This window comes from Natator depressus, chromosome 1 (genome assembly GCF_965152275.1).
Source record: "Natator depressus isolate rNatDep1 chromosome 1, rNatDep2.hap1, whole genome shotgun sequence".
Lineage (NCBI taxonomy): Eukaryota > Metazoa > Chordata > Testudines > Cheloniidae > Natator > Natator depressus.
In genome coordinates this window covers 49190229-49210303 of record NC_134234.1, presented here as the reverse complement: position 1 = coordinate 49210303, position 20075 = coordinate 49190229, and the positions used below count along the sequence as shown (strand labels likewise).

The window sequence follows — 20075 nt, the reverse complement described above, 5'->3', positions numbered from 1 at the left end:
TGTTAATTATAAAAAGAACCTGTAGACATTTGAACCTGACCCTTGATGCTGTGGACCATGCCTGGCAGAAGCTTACATTTGTTTGAAGCAACCAAATGTCACAATTGTAAACTTCTTTACATCAGCAATTTCAGTGTTACAGTGATTAACCATCTCATATACAGCAAAAAGTATCTGGTAACTACAGAAGCCTGAGCCTACTGAACTGAAGGACATACTGGTTCAAATTGTTAGAGAGGCCACAAACTAGCCTTTGAAATAGAGCATCAAAATTGTCTCTGATGGCTGTCATCTTGGCCAGCACACCAGGGATTGAACTAGGCACTTCCAGACTTAAATATGCAAGTTTCTCCAACAGCTTAAGCAAAAGAGCAAGCTCTGTAGCTAGGGGCTGTAACCGAATCACATCCTCTGTCCACTAGGCACAGAAAAGGGTGGCGTAACACACACAGTGGGTTACCTGTATACACAATTCTATAGTTGTACACACTTCTGTGCACTTTCAATGAATTATTGACACTCATACAAAAGAAAAAGCAAGTGCCACCTGGAACCTCAGAGGTGAAGAGCAGAAATTACTATGAAATCCTATTCTGAAACGACTATGCACATTTTAATTACCCCAGTTACCTCTTAAGGCTTGTCTTCACTACCGGGGTAAGTCAACCTAAATTATGCTACTCCAGCTACATGAACAACGTAGCTGGAGTCAACGTAGCTTAGGTTGACTTATTCCCGTGTCTTCACCGTGCTGCGTCAATGGGAGATGCTCTCTGGTCGACTTACCTTACTCTTCTCCAGTAGCTGGAGTACCCATCTGCCTCCTTGCATTTCAGAGCCCAATCTCCAGCCCAAGTGCGAACTTCTACATGGCTATTTTTAGTATGAGCCCAAGTCTGTAGACCTGAGCTCTGAGACTCACTGCCTTGTTGTTGTGTTTTTGTTGTTTTTTTTCTTTTTTTCAAGTGTGGACATATTCACTGTTTGTTGTAGGTAACTGGGACCGTAAAATATCAGAAGTGGAATGTAGATTCTGGGTGGAAAGGTCAACATTCAACCACTAGGTGTAATGTGGAGCTCAGCATCCCATACATGGCATTTAGGATGAGTCGAGCAAACTGTGCTGTTAGATGTTTTCTGTGTAACCTTCTTTCATTTAAAAAAAATCACTTTTTGTTCAGTGTATATAGACAGAAGTGAAGTCTTTCTTTAAGACCAATAAATACAACACTGATGTTGAATCAGAGAGGAAGAACAGAGAAGGGCTTAAAATAACCAGGCTGGCACAAAACCAGAGAACCCTGGTTTTTTGTTTTTTTTTCTTAAGAGATGGTGGTCAAATTTATGGGTATATTCTCAGCTTCTCCATGTTTATGGCTATAATAGCTGCAAATTCCCCATTAATGGCAAATAGCATTGTGGACTCTAACATCCTGTGTGTCATTAGCTTATCCCATTAATGTCCTAAGAAATGTAACTTGTTTGTCGTTGGTTGACCAAATTTAATCAGTGTGGTTGCACCGCTTATGCAAAGGTTGAATAATATGGCATGATATCTTAATTGTTTATGTAAACATGAAATTCAGCAAAACAGTTATTCGTGGACAGAGATATCCCTGAGATCTGAGGCCTGATTCAGATCTTGTGCCAGTTTTACACTCCTGTAAGTGATGATAGTCAATCACCCTTTTATTTGTTTATGTTGCATTCTGTATAGATACAGTACAGCGGATAAGGTTTATTGATTGCAAGTACATTGGTATCTGTAGTTCTGCCTCTGTGAGCACATAGAATCTGTGAGAGGAGCAGCTTTAAGAATGGCTAGTTGGGCTGAAAACCACCCGCAAGTTACAGGAAGTATAATTGATAACTCAGTAGGTGGCACTCTTCCCTCTGAATCAATGGTGAACCAATGTCCCAGAAAAATATTAAGGAACATTGTGCAGCTTGAAGTGCTTACTTCTGGATGAGATGTGAAATCAAGGCATTGATCATTAATTTTCAAGAGTTGGCCTTGATTTACATTTAAGAGTAGTTAACACTAGGTCCCTTGCCAAATTTCAGTTCCAATAATCTGCCTACCTATAATTCTCCCTATAGCTTCAGTTAAGTTATTCTTTATATCTTGTTCTAAAAATGCTGTCCCATGGTGGTTGTGCTTTGATCTCAGAAATGACTGCATTTCCATAATGGGTAAAATGATTCTTTATATACAGTGTGTTGAGTGAGTGTTTTGAGATACAAGGTCTTGTACAAACTATAAGCTGTTTTTTGACATTATTACCTGAGATCTTCAACCAATCATAGAGTAAACTTAAATTGCCTATTTAAAGGGTTTTTTGCCTTAAATTTGATTTAAAAAATCCAGATGAAAATTTTTTTTTGCAGTTTTAAAACCTAACAGCAACTAAGATATTTGTGTGTTTTTTTTTTTTTTTTTGAGTTCTTGATAGTTCTAAAATCTACAAAGGGTATAAATATATCCTATCTTTCTGGCAATGAAATCACTCTAAACAGTAAATTAAAATATTTTTCTTAACTTGAATCGTATTTTCAACTCTTAACATAATATTATAGCTTCAGAGGGGTAGCCGTGTTAGTCTGGATCTGTAAAAGTGGCAAAGAGTCCTGTGGCACCTTATAGACTAACAGACGTATTGGAGCATGAGCTGTCGTGGGTGAATACCCGCTTCGTCGGATGCATGTAGTGGAAATTTCCAGAGGCAGGCATAAATATGCAAGCAAGAATCAGGCTAGGGATAACGAGGTTAGTTCAATCAGGGAGAATGAGGCCCTTTTCTAGCAGTTGAGGTGTGAACACCAAGGGAAGAGAAACTGCTTTTGTAGTTGGCTAGCCATTCACAGTCTATAATATTATAGAACTGTTTACCGTATTTTCCCTTCGGTCAGTTGTTGCACTAAAACATAAATGATTAAATGTTTCCCTAGCTCTGGAATGTTTTAGTGGCATCAAATGTTAACATAAATTCTGCACCTTAGGGACATCTGAGACATAATATGGAAGCAAATAGTATGCATCGTATGGCAACCCTGTACAGTGTTTTGAAGAAGTTTAAAGTAGTGTTTAGAGAAAAACAAATGTTCTAGATTAACCAGGCTGTGAATCTTTCAGGGCTTAAAAGTCATTTTGGATAGGAGAAGAGGACAGGGGATTACAATGTATTTTGTGCATTGCTTCCTCTTAAATGAAAATTTTGTCAAACTGAGCCTGGTTGTGTGGTGTGTGGGTGGTGTATGGGTTGGGGGTGGGGGTTGCATTGTAGAGAAGCAAGTGTCAGAACTTTTGAAACTACAGAAACTAATAATAATTTGGCATTTGTATAGTACCATCCATGCAAAGATCTGCAAGCACTTAAAAAAATATTAATGGATTTAGACTCAAAACATCCCTGTTAGTATGTTAGTAATACCGGGCTGTATTCACCACAATGGACAAAAAACTGGCATTTCGCATCTCACCCACTATGTGCTTGCAGAAGAGGGGGTTATCCGCAAGGAGCATGGTTGCAATATTTTTTAGGATGGGTAAATTTTTTTTTTAAAATTAGAATTTTTTTTTTAAATTACACACTTTTGTTTTTAAGAATAAACTTATTTAAAATTTTAACCCTAAATGTTAAAGCCTAAACATACTATAATCTGTTAAAAATAATTTAAATGAAATAAAACAATTAACATTAGCCGTACATATTTACTGCCAAAGTTTTAAAGAAAGACAGACCACTGATCTGGTGACAGTCACCAGCTGAGCACCTGGATCCAGAGTTTGCTGAAGTGTTAAACCAGCTTTTGACAGCAGTCTCCTCTACTGCAGGTGCCGAGAGAATGTTTTCTTCATTTCAGTTTATTCAACTTGTACAATTCAATGACTACTTCATTCGAAGTTTAAAAAAAAAAAATTAGGAGTAGGCACAAGGAGGAAAGCTTGTTTTCTTCCTCCAATCTATGAATAAAAACTAGGTGTGAGTGGATGAGATCTACTAGTTCTAAAACTGTGAAGGACATGGTGACCAGAAATGATCTCTGCAATTCACTAACTACAGATAATACTCCCTCTGTTAATAAATCAGTTAGTTTTAAATGCAAAGCATGTTTTGATAAACTTTTTCTTGTGATCCTACACATAAGCATTTGCACATTTTCATTGAACTCCAATTTCCTTCCAAATAGAACTTAACACAAATCACAAGTAAAAAAATAATCTAGTAAATAAGAAATGCATAATTCACCATTTTCAAACATAATATAAAATGTAAAAATTAAGAATATGAATAAATGTATTTCTTTCTCCTCCCTCACCCTCAGGTACGTAGGGCAGACACTAGTTTCCACCATTTATTTCAGTCTTGAGCTGGAAATCGATGTGTACAGATCCTGTGTATTGTCCTGGTTAACAAAAAGAAGTACCACATTTAGTGTAAAGGCTATATTGAGTTGTAAATCAGTATGTTTGAATGGTTACCAATCAATGAGAATCAACTTTTCTTTCAGAAAGTAATAAAATTACAAATTCAAATGCATGATTAAAACTGATTTAAATCAAGATTTTGTTCTTTCTGATTTAAATCATAATTACATCAGTCAACCCTGGTACTTTTTCCTTCCTGATCAAAGAAACCAATGGAGTAAATCTGGCCCATGTGGGGAAGAAAAAGCACAGAGTGTAAATTACTGTCCAGGCTCGCACAGGAAAGTAATAACAGTGCTGAGAATAGAACCTAGGTCTCTTGACCTTTTAGTTCTGAGCCCAGGGGTGCTGGAACAATATAGTGGGGGTGCTGAGAGTCATGGAACCAAACTGCAAATCCTGTATATAACCACTTCAGGGCACCCCTAGTTCCAGCACCTATGTCTGACCCTTAAGCACATGATCATCCCTCCCTTCTTTTTGAAGGACTCCTTCTTGCAATGGCCCATAGCAGCAGTGCTGCTTACTGCACTCCTTTGCAATTAGTTCAGAATATACAAAGTACCAAATGTGTTTAATTCTTTGTAATGCCATTTCCTGTTTTAAGGAAGCTACTGTGAAGCAAATCCTGCTGCACAAAGCATTCAGGTGATCTGTCAGAACTGCTTGTTCTTTCCTTTTTCTTTTTCCTTCCCTCTTGAGAAACCAAACAAAGTGGCACCTCCCAAAATGAGGCTACTGGGATCTATATATTTTTAGTTATACAGCTTTTCACTTTCTGTGCATCCAGTACTGCCACACTTCATTATACAGTTAAGGTTGCCAACTTTCTAATTGCACAAAACTGAACACCCTTGCCCAGCCCCCTTCTCTGAGGCCACACGCCCACTCCAGCCCCACTTCTCTCCGTCGCTCGCTCGCTTTCTCTCTCCCACACTCACTCACTAGGCTGGGGGTTGGGGTGCAGGAAGGGAGTGAGGGCTCTAGCGGGAGGTGCAAGCTCTGGGGTGGGTCTGGGGCCAAGGGGTTTGGAGTGAGAGAGGGGGCTCGGGGCAGGGAGTTGGGGTGTAGGAGGGGATTCGGGCTCCGGGAGGGAGTTTGGGGATGGGATGGGGCTGGGGCAGGGGGTTGTGTTGCAGGAGGGAGTGCGGGTTCCGGGAGGGAGTTTGGGAGTGGGAGGGGGCTCAGGGCTGGAGTAGCAGGTTGGAGGCGGGAGAGGGTGTAGGGTCTGGGAGGGAGTTAGGGTGCAGGAGGGGATTCTGACCTGGGACAGGGGGTGGGATTAAAGGTGCAGGATCTGGGAGGGAGTTAGGGTGCAGGAGGGGATTCTGACCTGGGGCAGGGGCTTCGGGGTGCGGGGTATAGCTGGGTGGCGCTTACCTCAGGTAGCTCCCGGTCGGCAACACAGTGGGACTAAGGCAGGCTCCCTGCCTGCCCTGGCTCCGCGCCGCTCCTGGAAGCAGCCAGCATATCCGATCCCTAGGCGGAGGCATGGCCAGGCAGCTCTGCACGGTGCGTGCTGCCTGTGCCCACAGGCGCTGCCCCCACAGTACCCACTGGCCACAGTTCCTGGCCAATGGGAGCTGCGGGGGCAGCGTGCGGAGATTCCCTGGCTGCTACTGTGCCTAGGGGCCACAGGGACATGCTGGCTGCTTCCAGGAGTTGCGTGGAGCCAGGGCAGGCAGGGAGCCTGCCTTAGCCCTGCTGCGCTGCTGACCAGACTTTTAACAGCCTGGTCAGCAGCCACCTGGATGCCTTTTTGACCAAGCGTTCCGGTTGAAAATTGGATGCCTGGCAACCCTAGTTAGCATGAGATACTTAATCTGTCAGTTACTAGTTGCTTGCTCTTCATATGTGTCCAGTGACTTTATAAAAGTGCTAAATTATTCCCTTTGGTCATATAAAATAGAACCACCCCTTTATCACACATACACACAATGTGCACATGCACACAATTTGCTCACTGTGGAAATGTGGGGTAGATTGTGACTAGTATCACCCGTGGGTGTGCAATGTGGTGACAGGCTACAAGAAGATGCTGCTCATGGGAAAGCCACAATTCCAGTCATTGTGTTGTGCAATCTTTCCAATGATTTCAGGGGGACTTGGATCACGACCTTTAGGGCACAAGGCCCTGTGGAATCTAGCATGGCCAGCAGCCCTAGAAGCCTCAAACGAAGAAGTAGGCCATATCCTCATTTTTCCCTACTCCACTGGCTGAGTTGGCGCAGGCAGGAGAGATGCTATGCTTCAAGGGGGCAGGACGTGGTATGTTTTCACCCTGTTATCAGGATCTTTGGCTTAAAAGCACAAAAGGGCCCTTAAATAGTAGACCAAGGCAGAGAAAACAGAACTATAGTACAGAGCTTAAAAAAAAATACATTTAGACTTTAAAGTAAGCATTTTTTTAAAAAATCACAGTTGTATTCCTTTGTTTTACAGATATGTTTTTTCTTTGGCATATGGTGTGATTTCATCTTAAGTTCAATGAATTTTAAAGATATGGATTCAGCTTACCCACAGTGGAAAATGATTTATTTCTGTGTATTCCATATGGTATTTAAGAAAATTAAGTAGAGCAGAGCAGTAATAAAGAATCTGCTGACAAGTGAAATAAAAGGATTTTTATTCCTCTCTGCTTGAGGATTTATAGTAGGTTGAATTTTCTTTGGATGCATATACCTCAGAGTAAGAATTTGCCTTATAACACTTGGTATAAATAGTGTCATAACACTTCTCAGAGCCTCAACTTATCAGGGGAATTCCAAATTCTTACACCAACTGAAGCACACTTGTTGCCATGCTATCCTTGTAAATATTTTATATTGGCTTAAGGCTCAAGGGCAGATATCTATTTTTAATCTGTGCTTATGAAAAACCCTGTGCCTAAAAAATCTTTTGGTATAAAACATTTAAGAATAGCAAAGTCAGTTGAAAGCCATTTCCAGAAATAGAAATTGTGACAGAGCTCTTCTTTTATTAGCTATTGTGTTAAATGATACTTTGCTAAGCTTCTGTCACCTTTACAATAAATAGCTATTTAAAACAAAAGAATCCTCACACAGTACATTTCAAAATAGCATGGATGTTTGTATTATGAAACATCAGCACACCTGGGTACTTAGGGCAGGTTGTATATCAGCTCTAGTAGCTGGATCTCTTACACTTCCATGTTCTACAGTAACATACTTGTTTTTCCAAACTACACTAGCTTTAAAATCTCTGACACTCCCCAAACCATGAGTTCTGATGACTGGTAAATACCCACAGGTTTGGGTTATTCTTTTAGTTTACCCTAAAAAGCTTTCCTAGATCTCTGCTTTTATTGATTTATTTTCCCCCTAATAAGATATTTTTTATCTTCATTTGGATGCAGAACAAACAAAAACTAAACTATTTAGAAAGAACATCAATTTCTGGCAATTCTGGGATTCTAGAAAAGAGTGAAAAATATCTTTGATACATCTAGTACAGTACATGAGACTCAAAACTGAGGTCTTGAACACTTGAGGTAATATCCCATGGCTTTTTAAAAGAGCAGGATGTTAATCAACACCTGCTTTACAGAGACTCAGGCCCAGATTTTTAAAGGTATTTAGGCCTTGTTCTGAAACAGTGAAATCCTATTTTCAGAGGTGATTCAGGCACTTAAGAGCCTATGGGCAAGTCTACACTAGAGCGCTGCATCGGCACAGCTGCACTGATACAGCTGCGCTGCTCTAGTGTGTCTGGTGAAGATGTGCTAGACCAGTGGTTCTCAAACTTTAACAGGCTGTGAACCCCTTTCACTAAAATGTCAAGTCTCGCAAACCACCTCCTAAAAATGAATATTTCCAGGGATTTTCTCCTTTACCTGAGTATACATTGTAAAAGCAGTGATCTTGGAAATATAAAATTTGTTTTTATGACATGCTTATTACACACTATTATTATTATTATTATTATTATAGTATTTGTATTACGTTATGAAAATGGCAACACTCTTCCAAGATCTCACTTTCGTAGCTTGTATTACTTTGAATAAGCCTCTTAATAAGGGCTCCTATGTTTCAAGGAGTATCAGATGTGAAACAGCATGAAGGTATTTAAGAAGCCAACTCAGAGTTCCTCCTACACAAGCATTGAGATCTTGACCAGTCCAGGCAAACCGCTCACGTTACAACAAAGCTTAAATTTGGTGTTCATAATAATTTTAAAAATAATACTAGCTGCCTATTTAATTTTAAAAACAGCAAAAAATATCCACCTCCCTTTCCATTCTTATAAGGAATCTTGAAGTTTAAATCACCGCAGTGTGATAAGAAAAGGAGTACTTGTGGCACCTTAGAGACTAACCAATTTATTTGAGCATAAGCTTTCGTGAGCTACAGCTCACTTCATCGGATGCATACTGTGGAAATTGTAGAAGATCTTTTTATACACACAAAGCATGAAAAAATACCTCCTCCCACCCCACTCTCCTGCTGGTAATAGCTTATCTAAAGTGATCACTCTCCTTACAATGTGTATGATAATCAAGGTGGGTCATTTCCAGCACAAATCCAGGGATTAACAAGAACGTCTGGGGGGGGGGGGTAGGAAAAAACAAGGGGAAATAGGTTACCTTGCATAATGACTTAGCCACTCCCAGTCTCTATTCAAGCCTAAGTTAATTGTATCCAATTTGCAAATGAATTCCAATTCAACAGTTTCTCTTCATCATCTGGACCCATGGAAAAGAAGCCCTTGAGGAATTCCACCATGATTTCAACAATTTCCATCCCACCATCAACCTCAGCCTGATCCAGTCCACACAAGAGATCCACTTCCTGGACACTACAGTGCTAATAAACGATGGTCACATAAACACCACCCTATACCGGAAACCTACTGACTGCTATTCCTACCTACATGCCTCCAGCTTTCACCCTGACCACACCACACGATCCATTGTCTACAGCCAAGCTCTGCGATACAACCGCATTTGCTCCAACCCCTCAGACAGAGACAAACACCTACAAGATCTCTATCAAGCATTCTTACAACTACAATACCCACCTGCGGAAGTGAAGAAACAGATTGATAGAGCCAGAAGAGTTCCCAGAAGTCACCTACTACAGGACAGGCCTAACAAAGAAAATAACAGAACGCCACTAGCCGTCACCTTCAGCCCCCAACTAAAACCCCTCCAACACATTATTAAGGATCTACAACCTATCCTGAAGGATGACCCAACACTCTCACAACTCCTGGGAGACAGGCCAGTCTTGCCTACAGACAGCCCCCCAACCTGAAGCAAATACTCGCCAGCAACCACATACCACACAACAGAACCACTAACCCAGGAACCTATCCTTGCAACGAAGCCCGTTGCCAACTGTGCCCACATATCTATTCAGGGGACACCATCACAGGGCCCAATAACATCAGTCACACTATCAGAGGCTCGTTCACCTGCACATCCACCAATGTGATATATGCCATCATGTGCCAGCAATGCCCCTCTGCCATGTACATTGGTCAAACTGGACAGTCTCTACGTAAAAGAATAAATGGACACAAATCAGATGTCAAGAATTATAACATTCATAAACCAGTTGGAGAACACTTCAATCTCTCTGGTCACGCGATTACAGACATGAAAGTTGCTATATTACAACAAAAAAAACTTCAAATCCAGACTCCAGCGAGAAACTGTTGAATTGGAATTCATTTGCAAATTGGATACAATTAACTTAGGTTACCTTGCATAATGACTTAGCCACTCCCAGTCTCTATTTAAGCCTATTTCCCCTTGCTTTTTCCTAACCCCCCCCCCCCCCCCAGTTGTTCTTGTTAAACCCTGGATCTGTGCTGGAAATGGCCCACCTTGATTATCATACACATTGTAAGGAGAGTGATCATTTTAGATAAGCTATTACCAGCAGGAGAGTGGGGTGGGGGGAGGTATTTTTTCATGCTTTGTGTGTATAAAAAGATCTTCTACACTTTCCACAGTATGCATCCGATGAAGTGAGCTGTAGCTCACGAAAGCTTATGCTCAAATAAATTGGTTCGTCTCTAAGGTGCCACAGGTACTCCTTTTCTTTTTGCAAATACAGACTAACACGGCTGTTACTCTCAGTGTGATAGACAGACATACTTGCTTTGATCTTCTTAGCTCTTGGAAGTCCAGGGGCTCCAGGCTGCTGGCCCCGCACTGCCTGGGGTCCCTAGGGACAGCTCTGTCCACTATTAGGGAATTTTTCCCTGAGAACCCCCTGTAACATTTTGTGAACCCCAGTATGGGAACCACTGTGCTAGGCCGATGGGAGAGCACTCTTCCCCTCAGCATAATTACTCCACCTCAGCAAGAAGCGGAAGCTATGTTGGCAGGTAGTGCCTGTGTGGGAAGCATGAAACTTGTGTTGCTCCAGGGAGGGAGTACTCACACCCCTGAGCGACATAAGTTAGGTCAACTGAAGCAGTAGTGTAGACCTGCCCTAAGCCTCATTGACTTTCAGTGAGACTTACCCTCCTAGATGCATAAGGGTACATGTACACAATGATTTAAAAAAAAACCACGGCTGGCTTAGCCCAGCTCAGTTGACTCGGGCTTGCGGGTCTGAGGCTCTGGGCTGAAAAATTGCTGTGTAGCTGTTCAGGCTTGGGCTGGAGCCTGAGTTCTGGGACCCTGCGAGGGTGGGGGATCCCAGAGTTTGGGCTGGAGACTGAGCCTGACCATCTGTACAGCAATTTTTAGCCCTGCAGCCCGAGCCCCACCATGAACCCAAGTCAGCTGAGCTGGGCCAGCCACATCCATGGGTTTTTTATCCCTGTGTAGATATACTGTAAGTCACTTTGAAAATGGTACTTTAGCCATCTAAATTACTTAGGCCTTGCAGTGCTGAGCCGAGTAATGTCTAAATACCTTTTAAAAAGGTCTAGGGCTTAGGTCACTTTTGAATTTGAGTGCTTTTACTAATTTTACCTATTCTATCTTCATACAGTCTCCCACGGTTTCAGATGGATAGGGTATTCTTCTTCACTACTTCTCCTCCTGCTTCCCCTCCACTTACTGACTGGAAACTCTTGTGTTGTTGTATTATACAGTGATAAATGGTTGCTGTGTCCACCCCAGAAGTGGCTGCAGTTCACTGTGGAAATAAAATGATTCCTCTATATACCTGTAAACAGTTTGTTTACAGAGCTTTGCAACCTGAATAATAAATGGCACCGATATAATTTTTTTATCTGGGATCTTAAGTAACTTTTAAAAAACAATGCCGTAGTACTACTACAGTTGGGTAGGAAACGGTTTTCCCATCCTGCAAGAATTTTTGAGATTGTGGAAAATTTTTCACATCTTACATTTTTCTGGTTTCCATTTGGGTCAATCAAAATGTTTCATTTTAATAATTCTGAAATATTTCGTTTTGATTTCAACCTTTTTTAAAGCTTTTTTAAAGTCTAAATTTATGAAAATTTTCAAACTAAACGTTGTTTTGACTCAGACGCTTTCTGTTTCAGAAATGTTGAGGTGGGATGTTTCAACAATTTAAAAAAAAAAAAAAAAAAGTCCCCCGAATTTGTCACATCGAGATTTTTGTCAAAACTGACCCTGTTTTGGTTTCAGTGAATTGGCATTTTTGGGTGAAAAACTGGTTTGTTGACAAATTCCCAACCAGCTTTAATTACTTTACCCCAGTGAGGTAAGAAAGTATTGGCCAGGCAAATGAGAAACCCCAGAGTGGAAGGATCAGGGCCATGGCCTCATTTCCCCCTACTGCACTGGCAGAGTCCTTACACAAACGTTAAAGCACAAATTTTCAAGTATCCCTTCACATCGGGGGTGTCAGTTTTTGGGTGCCCAGTTCTAGACACCTAAGCCCTGATTTTCAGAAGCACTGAACACCCTCAGCTGAAGTTAATGGGAGCTTCCAACTGAAGTTAATGGGAGTTGCCAATGCTCAACAGCTAGGATGCTAAGTCATTTACGTGCTTAGACAAGCCCTAAGTGCCATTTTCAACATGAACATTTAGTTCAGAGCAAGCTGGGATGTGGATCTACTCCACGCTAGCCTTGTGTGCACCATGCTGGTGCACTAACAGTTCCGTAGTGCACTTTGATCTACCCCAATTTGAAAAGGGAGTTGAGTCAAGCACACTAAAGAACATGTCTGCAAGGTCCACACAGACAGTTAGTGTGTGACAGGCTCATGGGGTTGATTCACATCCCAGCTTGCCACAAACGAAATGTTCATATAAACAAGCCCTTAGGCTCTTAGATCACGTAGGTGCTTTTAAAATGGCTATGTGGCTTTAATATTAATTTCAGAAAACCAAACTTATAGTAACAGCTTAATGCGTCCCAGCATTTCTGTCTTTCAAATATCAATCGAATTGAAAAATCAAATAAGCTTGTCTATTTGCAGGCCTTATTATACATGATTTATTGAGGGCCTGGATTCTACTCTAGTTTGAGCTGAATATGTGTGACATTATTATTAATTAAATCAGAGCACAGAGCTAGGTTTGGGAGCCAAAGGAAGTATGGGCAGGAAGTCCAGTGTGGGTGAGTCATGTCATGTGAATGTATGGCGAGCAATTATTGATAACATTCAGCCAAACCACACTGTTGATTTTGGAAGATTTGGTGTGGGAACTAGAAGTAGAATCCTGATCTATTTCGCATTTTGTTTGTATTTATTTTTCCAATAATATTATTTTGTTTTTGGCATAAGTGTTTCTTCTCAGATACTTTGTCCTTATATATTTAACAGTTCTTACTAGAACTAGGAGCCTTACGTACTATAATGCTTTATACATGTGAAGGAGACATCAGCACTTTTCAGGAGACTTTATCCAGTTTTCTTTGTGAAAGGGAAATTTCCTTTTCGTGGCAGGCAGCCTGCTTTGTAATTTTCGCTGTGTGAGCTAGGACATCTGTGTAGTGATCTTCTGGGAATCCTTGCAGCTTGACATACAGTCTAACTATTTTTAATCGCTGCGTTTCAAGTGTCTGTAGTGAGTGTGATTACATGAATGCAACTAGTGTTCCCCAGATTTTACTGCTTTGGCATCTGCTCCTTCTACTTCCTCAACCTCACTAGAATCTCAAAGTAATACAAAGGCTGTCGGCTTCCAACACTCCACTTTCCAGGAAACTTTTTATTTTAGGTTTCTTTAATTCACAGTGCCAGCAAAATTGAGATGTCAAGTCACATTGTCATATGATCAGTAAAAATCATGTTTCCAGGTTATGAATATTCTTATTGTTGACATAGGTGTCCCCAAGATATGGAAGCTAATCGTCTTTTTAGATTTTAAAACTTACTTTTAAAACAAAATGTGATTGTATATACAACATGGCTTTGATCTGTGGAAAAGGCACTAATTCTGCACCAGCAATCACCAGCACAGTGATTCATCTTGCTTCGTAATAATCATGACACCTGTTCTGTCCCACATCCTGGACCAAATGTATCTTAACTGTCCTTGCCCATCCCTATCCTTGGCAGTTGCAGTTACAACAACTGTAGCTTAATTGTTACCTACCATGAGGACATGTGCTCCCATGCCACTTGCTGTTGTGCTGAAGTAATGGTCTTGGTTGCAAACTGTACTTGAAGACTAAGGACCAAATTCAGGTCTTAGATGACTGCAGTGGGAGCCACAGCAAGTTAGTGGGAGCTGCCTGCACATATCCAGGGCAGACTGTATCTCATCTATAGTTGGAAACTATGGATCCTATATACAGTACCGTGCAACTAGCTGTAGCAAACACGACTGAGATGTCTTCTAATTTATAGCTTATTTTTAATCGGCTTTTATACGTACTCTCAGGTTAATGAAACACTATTTTCAGGGAGGTTGTAGTTGACAAACTCTGACAAAAATAATATAAATGTCCCATTTCATTTATCAAGTCCTGGGGCACATTGTAACAGTGGTCATGGTTTATAGTAAGGGTCCCATTTATATATAATTTACAAAATGGTTAATAGATGTCGTAAGAAGGTTGTAGGCATAGAATCATAGAACTGGAAGGGACCTCGAGAGGTCATCTAGTCCAGTCCCTCGCACTCAAGGCAGGACTAAGTATTATCTTGACCATCCCTGACAGGTGTTTGTTCAACCTGCTCTTAAAAATTCCCAATAATGGAGATTCCACAAACTCCCTAGGCAATTTATTCCAGTGCTTAACCTCTCAGACAGGAAGTTTTTTCCGAATGTGCAACCTAAACTGCCCTTGCTACAATTTAAGCCCATTGCTTCTTGTCCTATCCTCAGAGGTTAAGAAGAACAATTTTTCTCCCTGCTCCTTGTAACAACCTTTTATGTATGATAACTGTTATGTCCCCTCTGTCTTCTCTTCTCCAGACTAAACAAAACCCAATTTTTTTTCAATCTTCCATCATTGATCAGGTTTTCTAGACCTGTTATCATTTTTCTTGCTCTTCTCTGGACTTTCTGCAATTTGTCCACATCTTTCCTGAAATGGTGCCCAGAACTGGACACAATACTCCAGCTGAGGCCTAATCAGCGCGGAGTAGAGCCGAAGAATTACTTATTGTGTCTGTCTTACAATACTCATAGAATCATAGAATATCAGGGTTGGAAGGGGCCTCAGGAGGTCATCTAGTCCAATCCCCTGCTCAAAGCAGGACCAATCCCCAACTAAATCATCCCAGTCAGGACTTTGTCAAGTCTGACCTTAAAAACCTCAAAGGAAGGAGATTCCACCACCTCCCTAGGTAACCCATTCCAGTGCTTCACCACCCTCCTAGTGAAAAAGTTTTTCCTAAAATCCAACCTAAACCTCCCCCACTGCAACTTGAGACCGTTACTCCTCGTTCTGTCATCTGCTACCACCGAGAACAGTCTAAATCCATCCTCTTTGGAACCCCCTTTCAGGTAGTTGAAAGCAGCGATCAAATCCCCCCTCATTCTTCTCTTCTGCAGACTAAACAATCCCAGTTCTCTCAGCCTCTCCTCATAAGTCATGTGCCCCAGCCCCCTAATCATTTTTGTTGCCCTTCGCTGGACTCTTTCCAATTTTTCCACATCCTTCTTGTAGTGTGGGGCCCAAAACTGAACACAGTACTCCAGATGAGGCCTCACCAATGCCGAATAGAGGGGAATGATCATGTCCCTCGTTCTGCTGGCAATTCTTCTGCTTATACAGCCCAAAATGTCGTTAGCCTTCTTGGCAACAAGGGCACACTGTTGACTCATATCCAGCTTCTCGTCCACTGTAACCCCTAGGTCCTTTTCTGCAGAACTGCTCCCTAGCTGCTCGGTCCCTAGTCTGTAGCAGTGCCTGGGATTCTTCCGTCCTAAGTGCAGGACTCTGCATTTGTCCTTGTTGAACCTCATCAGATTTCTTTTGGCCCACTCCTCTAACTTGTCCAGGTCCCTCTGTATCCTATCCCTACCCTCCAGCGTATCTACCACTCCTCCCAGTTTAGTGTCATCTGCAAACTTGCTGAGGGTGCAATCTACGCCATCCTCCAGATCCTTAATGAAGATATTGAACAAAACCAGCCCCAGGACCAACCCTTGGGGCACTCCACTTGATACCAGCTGCCAACTAGACATGGAGCCATTGATCACTACCCGTTGAGCCCGATGATCTAGCCAGCTTTCTATCTACCTTATAGTCCATTCATCCAGCCCATACTACTTTAACTTGTTGGCAAGAATACTGTGGGAGACCGTATCAAAAGCTTTGCTAAAGTCAAGGAATAACATGCCCACTGCTTTCCCCTCATCCACAGAGCCAGTTACCTCGTCGCAGAAGGCAATTAGATTAGTCAGGCATGACTTGCCCTTGGTGAATCCATGCTGACTGTTCCTGATCACTCCTGCTAATACATCCCAGAATGGTGTTTGCTTTTTTTGCATGAGAGGTGTGTTATGGGTCGTTATAAGCAACCAACTGACCTGACTCTTCTGTGTTCCCCATGACACAGGGGAGCTCTCATGTAAGGAAGGGTGTAAGGAGGTAGCCACTGGCTGAGGATTTCCTGGCAGGGTGGTTCTGATGGAATCATACTGGGCAGATTGGGAATCTCTTTCTCATATTGGTGTGGAGTTTCTCACCAAAGCAGCCCCATTCACTTCAGTGGAACTGCTCAGGTGAGTAGCTGTTCATCCGTGTGAGTAAGAGGTCCACAGTCTGGCTCGTTGTGACGAAGCCAGGCAGAGTTGCAAGGTCTGAGAGTCAGTGCAGAGACATGTGGCTTTATGAAGATGCTGCTGCCAATTTTATGAGGGGTCAAACTCCTCAGCCAGAATGTTTCAGGGAAACTTCCTAGGAGATCATGTGGCTTTTCTAACCCTAGAACTAATCCCAAAGGTATTCCCACAAGAAAGCAAGATAAGGACGAATCATTGGTGAGGCTCTACCCTAGTTTAGTGTTTTCCATGTGAAGTGAACAGTTGTAGAAAACGTTATGAAAGACTACCTTGGCAGAAGACGTGAATGTGAACAACAGCTGGAAATAATGTGAGGACTCATTTCTCTTCTATAAATTAATGCATGCTATTGGGGACACTGACAATTTAAAAGACATGGCACTCTTGAAAGAGATCAGCAGTATCATTTATGATACGGTATATCATTCAGTTGTTCCTTGATATAGTTATTTTGCAAAGCTAATATTTCCAGCTAGTTTATAGTGCATTTTTTTGAAGGGGGGAAAAAAAAACCCCACTGGGCATTCCTAGTGGAATTGCTCCAGTGAAACATTCCAACTGGAGGGAAGGCCGACTTCCCTTATTATCTCATCAGAAATGACCAGCACTATGAGAGCTTCATAAAACATTCTTTACAAATTATTATTAGGGCCCAATTGTGCTAGGTGCTGTACCAGGACACCCCTACCCCCTCAAAAAAAAGAAGGTTTACAGTCTAATTTAAGACAAGATACGCCAAACAGTAGATGAAGTAGGGGTGGCAGGATGAGGGTCGCAGGCACAAAGGTGGTTACATATGTTGACAATTTCAGAACCTGATGGTCAGGAGACGTTTACTTTTTTTTTTTTATACATACATACATACAACTGTAAACATACCTCCACAAACCTCACTGGTGCCCTATCTAGCCGTTACCTGGGCAGTGTCCTGTATGCATCGAGGCAGAAGTGGGTCTTAAGGATTGACTTGAAGGAAAAGATGTTTACTGTATAGATTAGTTTGGGCCTGTTGCCAGTGAGTTTTTCTGTTGAATTCAAAGAGAGCAGAATCTGGTCCTCAGAGTGCCTCAGGCTGATAGGAAAATCCTCAACATGCCTAGTGACGAGATGATGGTTTATAATGTAAAACTCGGACACTGCTGCTGTGGGGAGTGCAGGAAAAGTAACTGCTACAGCTTCATTAAGGTCGACTTGCCTTTTCTATAAACAGAATATTACATATCTGAAAGGTTGATATGGCTGAGTTCCCTGAGCTTAGAAAGTCATTTCACTTCAAGTTTTCATTTTTTGTCTTTCTTTCCTTGCCTTAGCAAAGTCGTGCCTGATTAAATCTCCCTACAAAGCAAATCTCTTTCTGTATCTTTAGTGGTTCATTTCATAAAACCTCCATGGGGTTTTTTCGTGCTCTGTCCATCCCAGGCAATAAAGCAGTGGGTGGTTTTTTTTGTTTTTTTTTTTTTCTGGTATGGAGAAAATTACAATCACCCTCTGCATCTCACCCATTTCATTCACTACGCTGGCTTCTCCACTTCTACCTCAGTGGCCAGTTCCTGCTTCCATGATGCAGAGCCTCCTAGAGCTGTGCAATCCATGGAGGTCTGTGACTGCAGAAGCTTATATGTATCCTGAGAAGATCAGAGAACTGGAATATGATGGATCTAATTGAGGCATGTTGTGAACACAGTGAATTATAAAGCCTTTAGGTCTGAGGAAAGCAGCTGGCAGGTCTGTCTATTTCTTCAGTCTGTGCTGGCTTGGTTTGTCTCATGGCTCAATTTTTAAATATTTATTTTCAAAGCTCTTCATCACCAACACCTAAACAAAGCAGTTTTTGTGGCACTTGATTTGATTTCTGGACCAAGTTATTTTCCTTCCCTTTAGAACAGATGTATTCAGCTTCTGATAAAATTCCTTTTATGCAGTCTTTGATTAATGAGTAACGTTGGCTATGTAGTGCTGCAAGGCAACTTATTCAGAGGAAGCTGTTTCACACAAAGCAAAGTGAACATATGGTAAAGAATATTTGAAAAGACTTAAAACAATTAGCTTTAATGAGCTCTACAAACATGGAGAGAAGGTGTTTTTATTTATTTATTTTTTAGGATACTGTCAAAGTTTTTATGACTTTGTTAGCTGTCTGTTTTTCTCTTTACCCTGCAAAATAACGTGAAGAAACCGCATGGGCACATTGGGACCTAAATAACCATGTTTATTAAATATACTACCCAGGTCCTATACTCTGCACTCTTATTAATGATAACTGCTTGCAAGTTTAACATTTTATAGTCTGTTTCTTTATAGAGTTAGATCTCAATCCTGCAGTGAGCACCATCTGCCTACAGGGAACTGCCTGCAGAGTAGAGGCCTTAGTTTTCCTCCATCGTGATTCACTAATTTATTATTATAGGATTTCTCAAAAGCAGCAGGATGCTGGCATTTATTTATTTTTAGAAAAAGAAGAGAAACTTGTTTGAAGGGAAACGTATGGAAATTACATAGATCTTGCAAAAATTTAATTCAAACAAATTATAAAATGTAGGTCACATTTTAAGCTTACCTACTTTAAAATTGCCCCTTTTAAATACAAAGCGAGCAGAGAAAATAGGCAGAAGGGAGTAGAGAAAAGGAAAATGAGCCAAAGTGATTAGCCTGGTGACCCTTCCTTGTGTCTTGAGGTTTTTGTGCGCATTGTGCCATTGTTTGATGAATAAAATTAACATATTCAATTTATATTCAAAAAGAGGTTTGAATTAATTAATTTATGTAGTGCTGCAACACTACACTACTTAAATATTAAAAACCAAATTGAAGGTGTAAGCTTTAACTTTGCAAATGATTTGTTGTACTTATCTTCTGTTTTTTTGCATATTCAGCGCTGCGACACAAAAATGAAGAATAATATTTTAAAATGTAGCCACAGGATTGACTAAGAAAAGAATATCGCTCCCTCTTGGGTTTTTGTTAAAAATGGCATATGAACAATTGAACATTGATCTACTTAATAACAGGTTAGCTTATTCTTCAGCTCTCTAAATGTGAAATTTCAATAGAATTATCCCATTGTTAAATGCTTTAAAATGATTTACATGAAGGAAGGTTTTCATTATGTTGGAAAAGGTTTTCCAGTACAAGTTTCCAGGTAAAGCTCAGTTAAGCAAATTGAAGTCTGTATGGTAATTTAACTTAGGCAGATGCAACAAAGACTGAACAGCCCGGACCATCTAAAGTATTTTACTAAGGAAAGTAGTTACAAGCAAAGAAGTTAAAATGAAAAGTTGAGGTCCTAGCTCATAAAGAATCAATGTATTTGTGGTCTTTAGATGCTACTATAAAACAAATAATAATAATGATAACCCTTATTTGTACCAGTTTATGTATCTTCTAGTGATATATTCTGCTTTTTGCTGGAATGTGTCGGGCATTCTTAAGAACATAAGAATTGTCATACTGGATCAGACCAGCAGATCATCTAGTCCAAGATCCAGTT

At 41.0% G+C, this 20075-nt stretch overlaps 1 protein-coding gene and 1 long non-coding RNA gene across 2 annotated transcripts in view; one reads left to right on the top strand and one right to left on the bottom strand.

Moving 5' to 3' along the window:
- Nucleotides 1-20075, top strand: part of STARD13 (StAR related lipid transfer domain containing 13) — a 493232-nt gene that overhangs the window by 170737 nt on the left and 302420 nt on the right. The gene's annotated exons all lie outside the window — the stretch shown is intronic.
- LOC141991228 (uncharacterized) overlaps nt 1-20075 on the bottom strand; it is a 31564-nt gene that overhangs the window by 10315 nt on the left and 1174 nt on the right. Inside the window, exon 2 of the long non-coding RNA XR_012640347.1 lies at nt 4321-4407. This is a non-coding gene — a long non-coding RNA (uncharacterized LOC141991228). The remainder of the gene's footprint in view (nt 1-4320; nt 4408-20075) is intronic.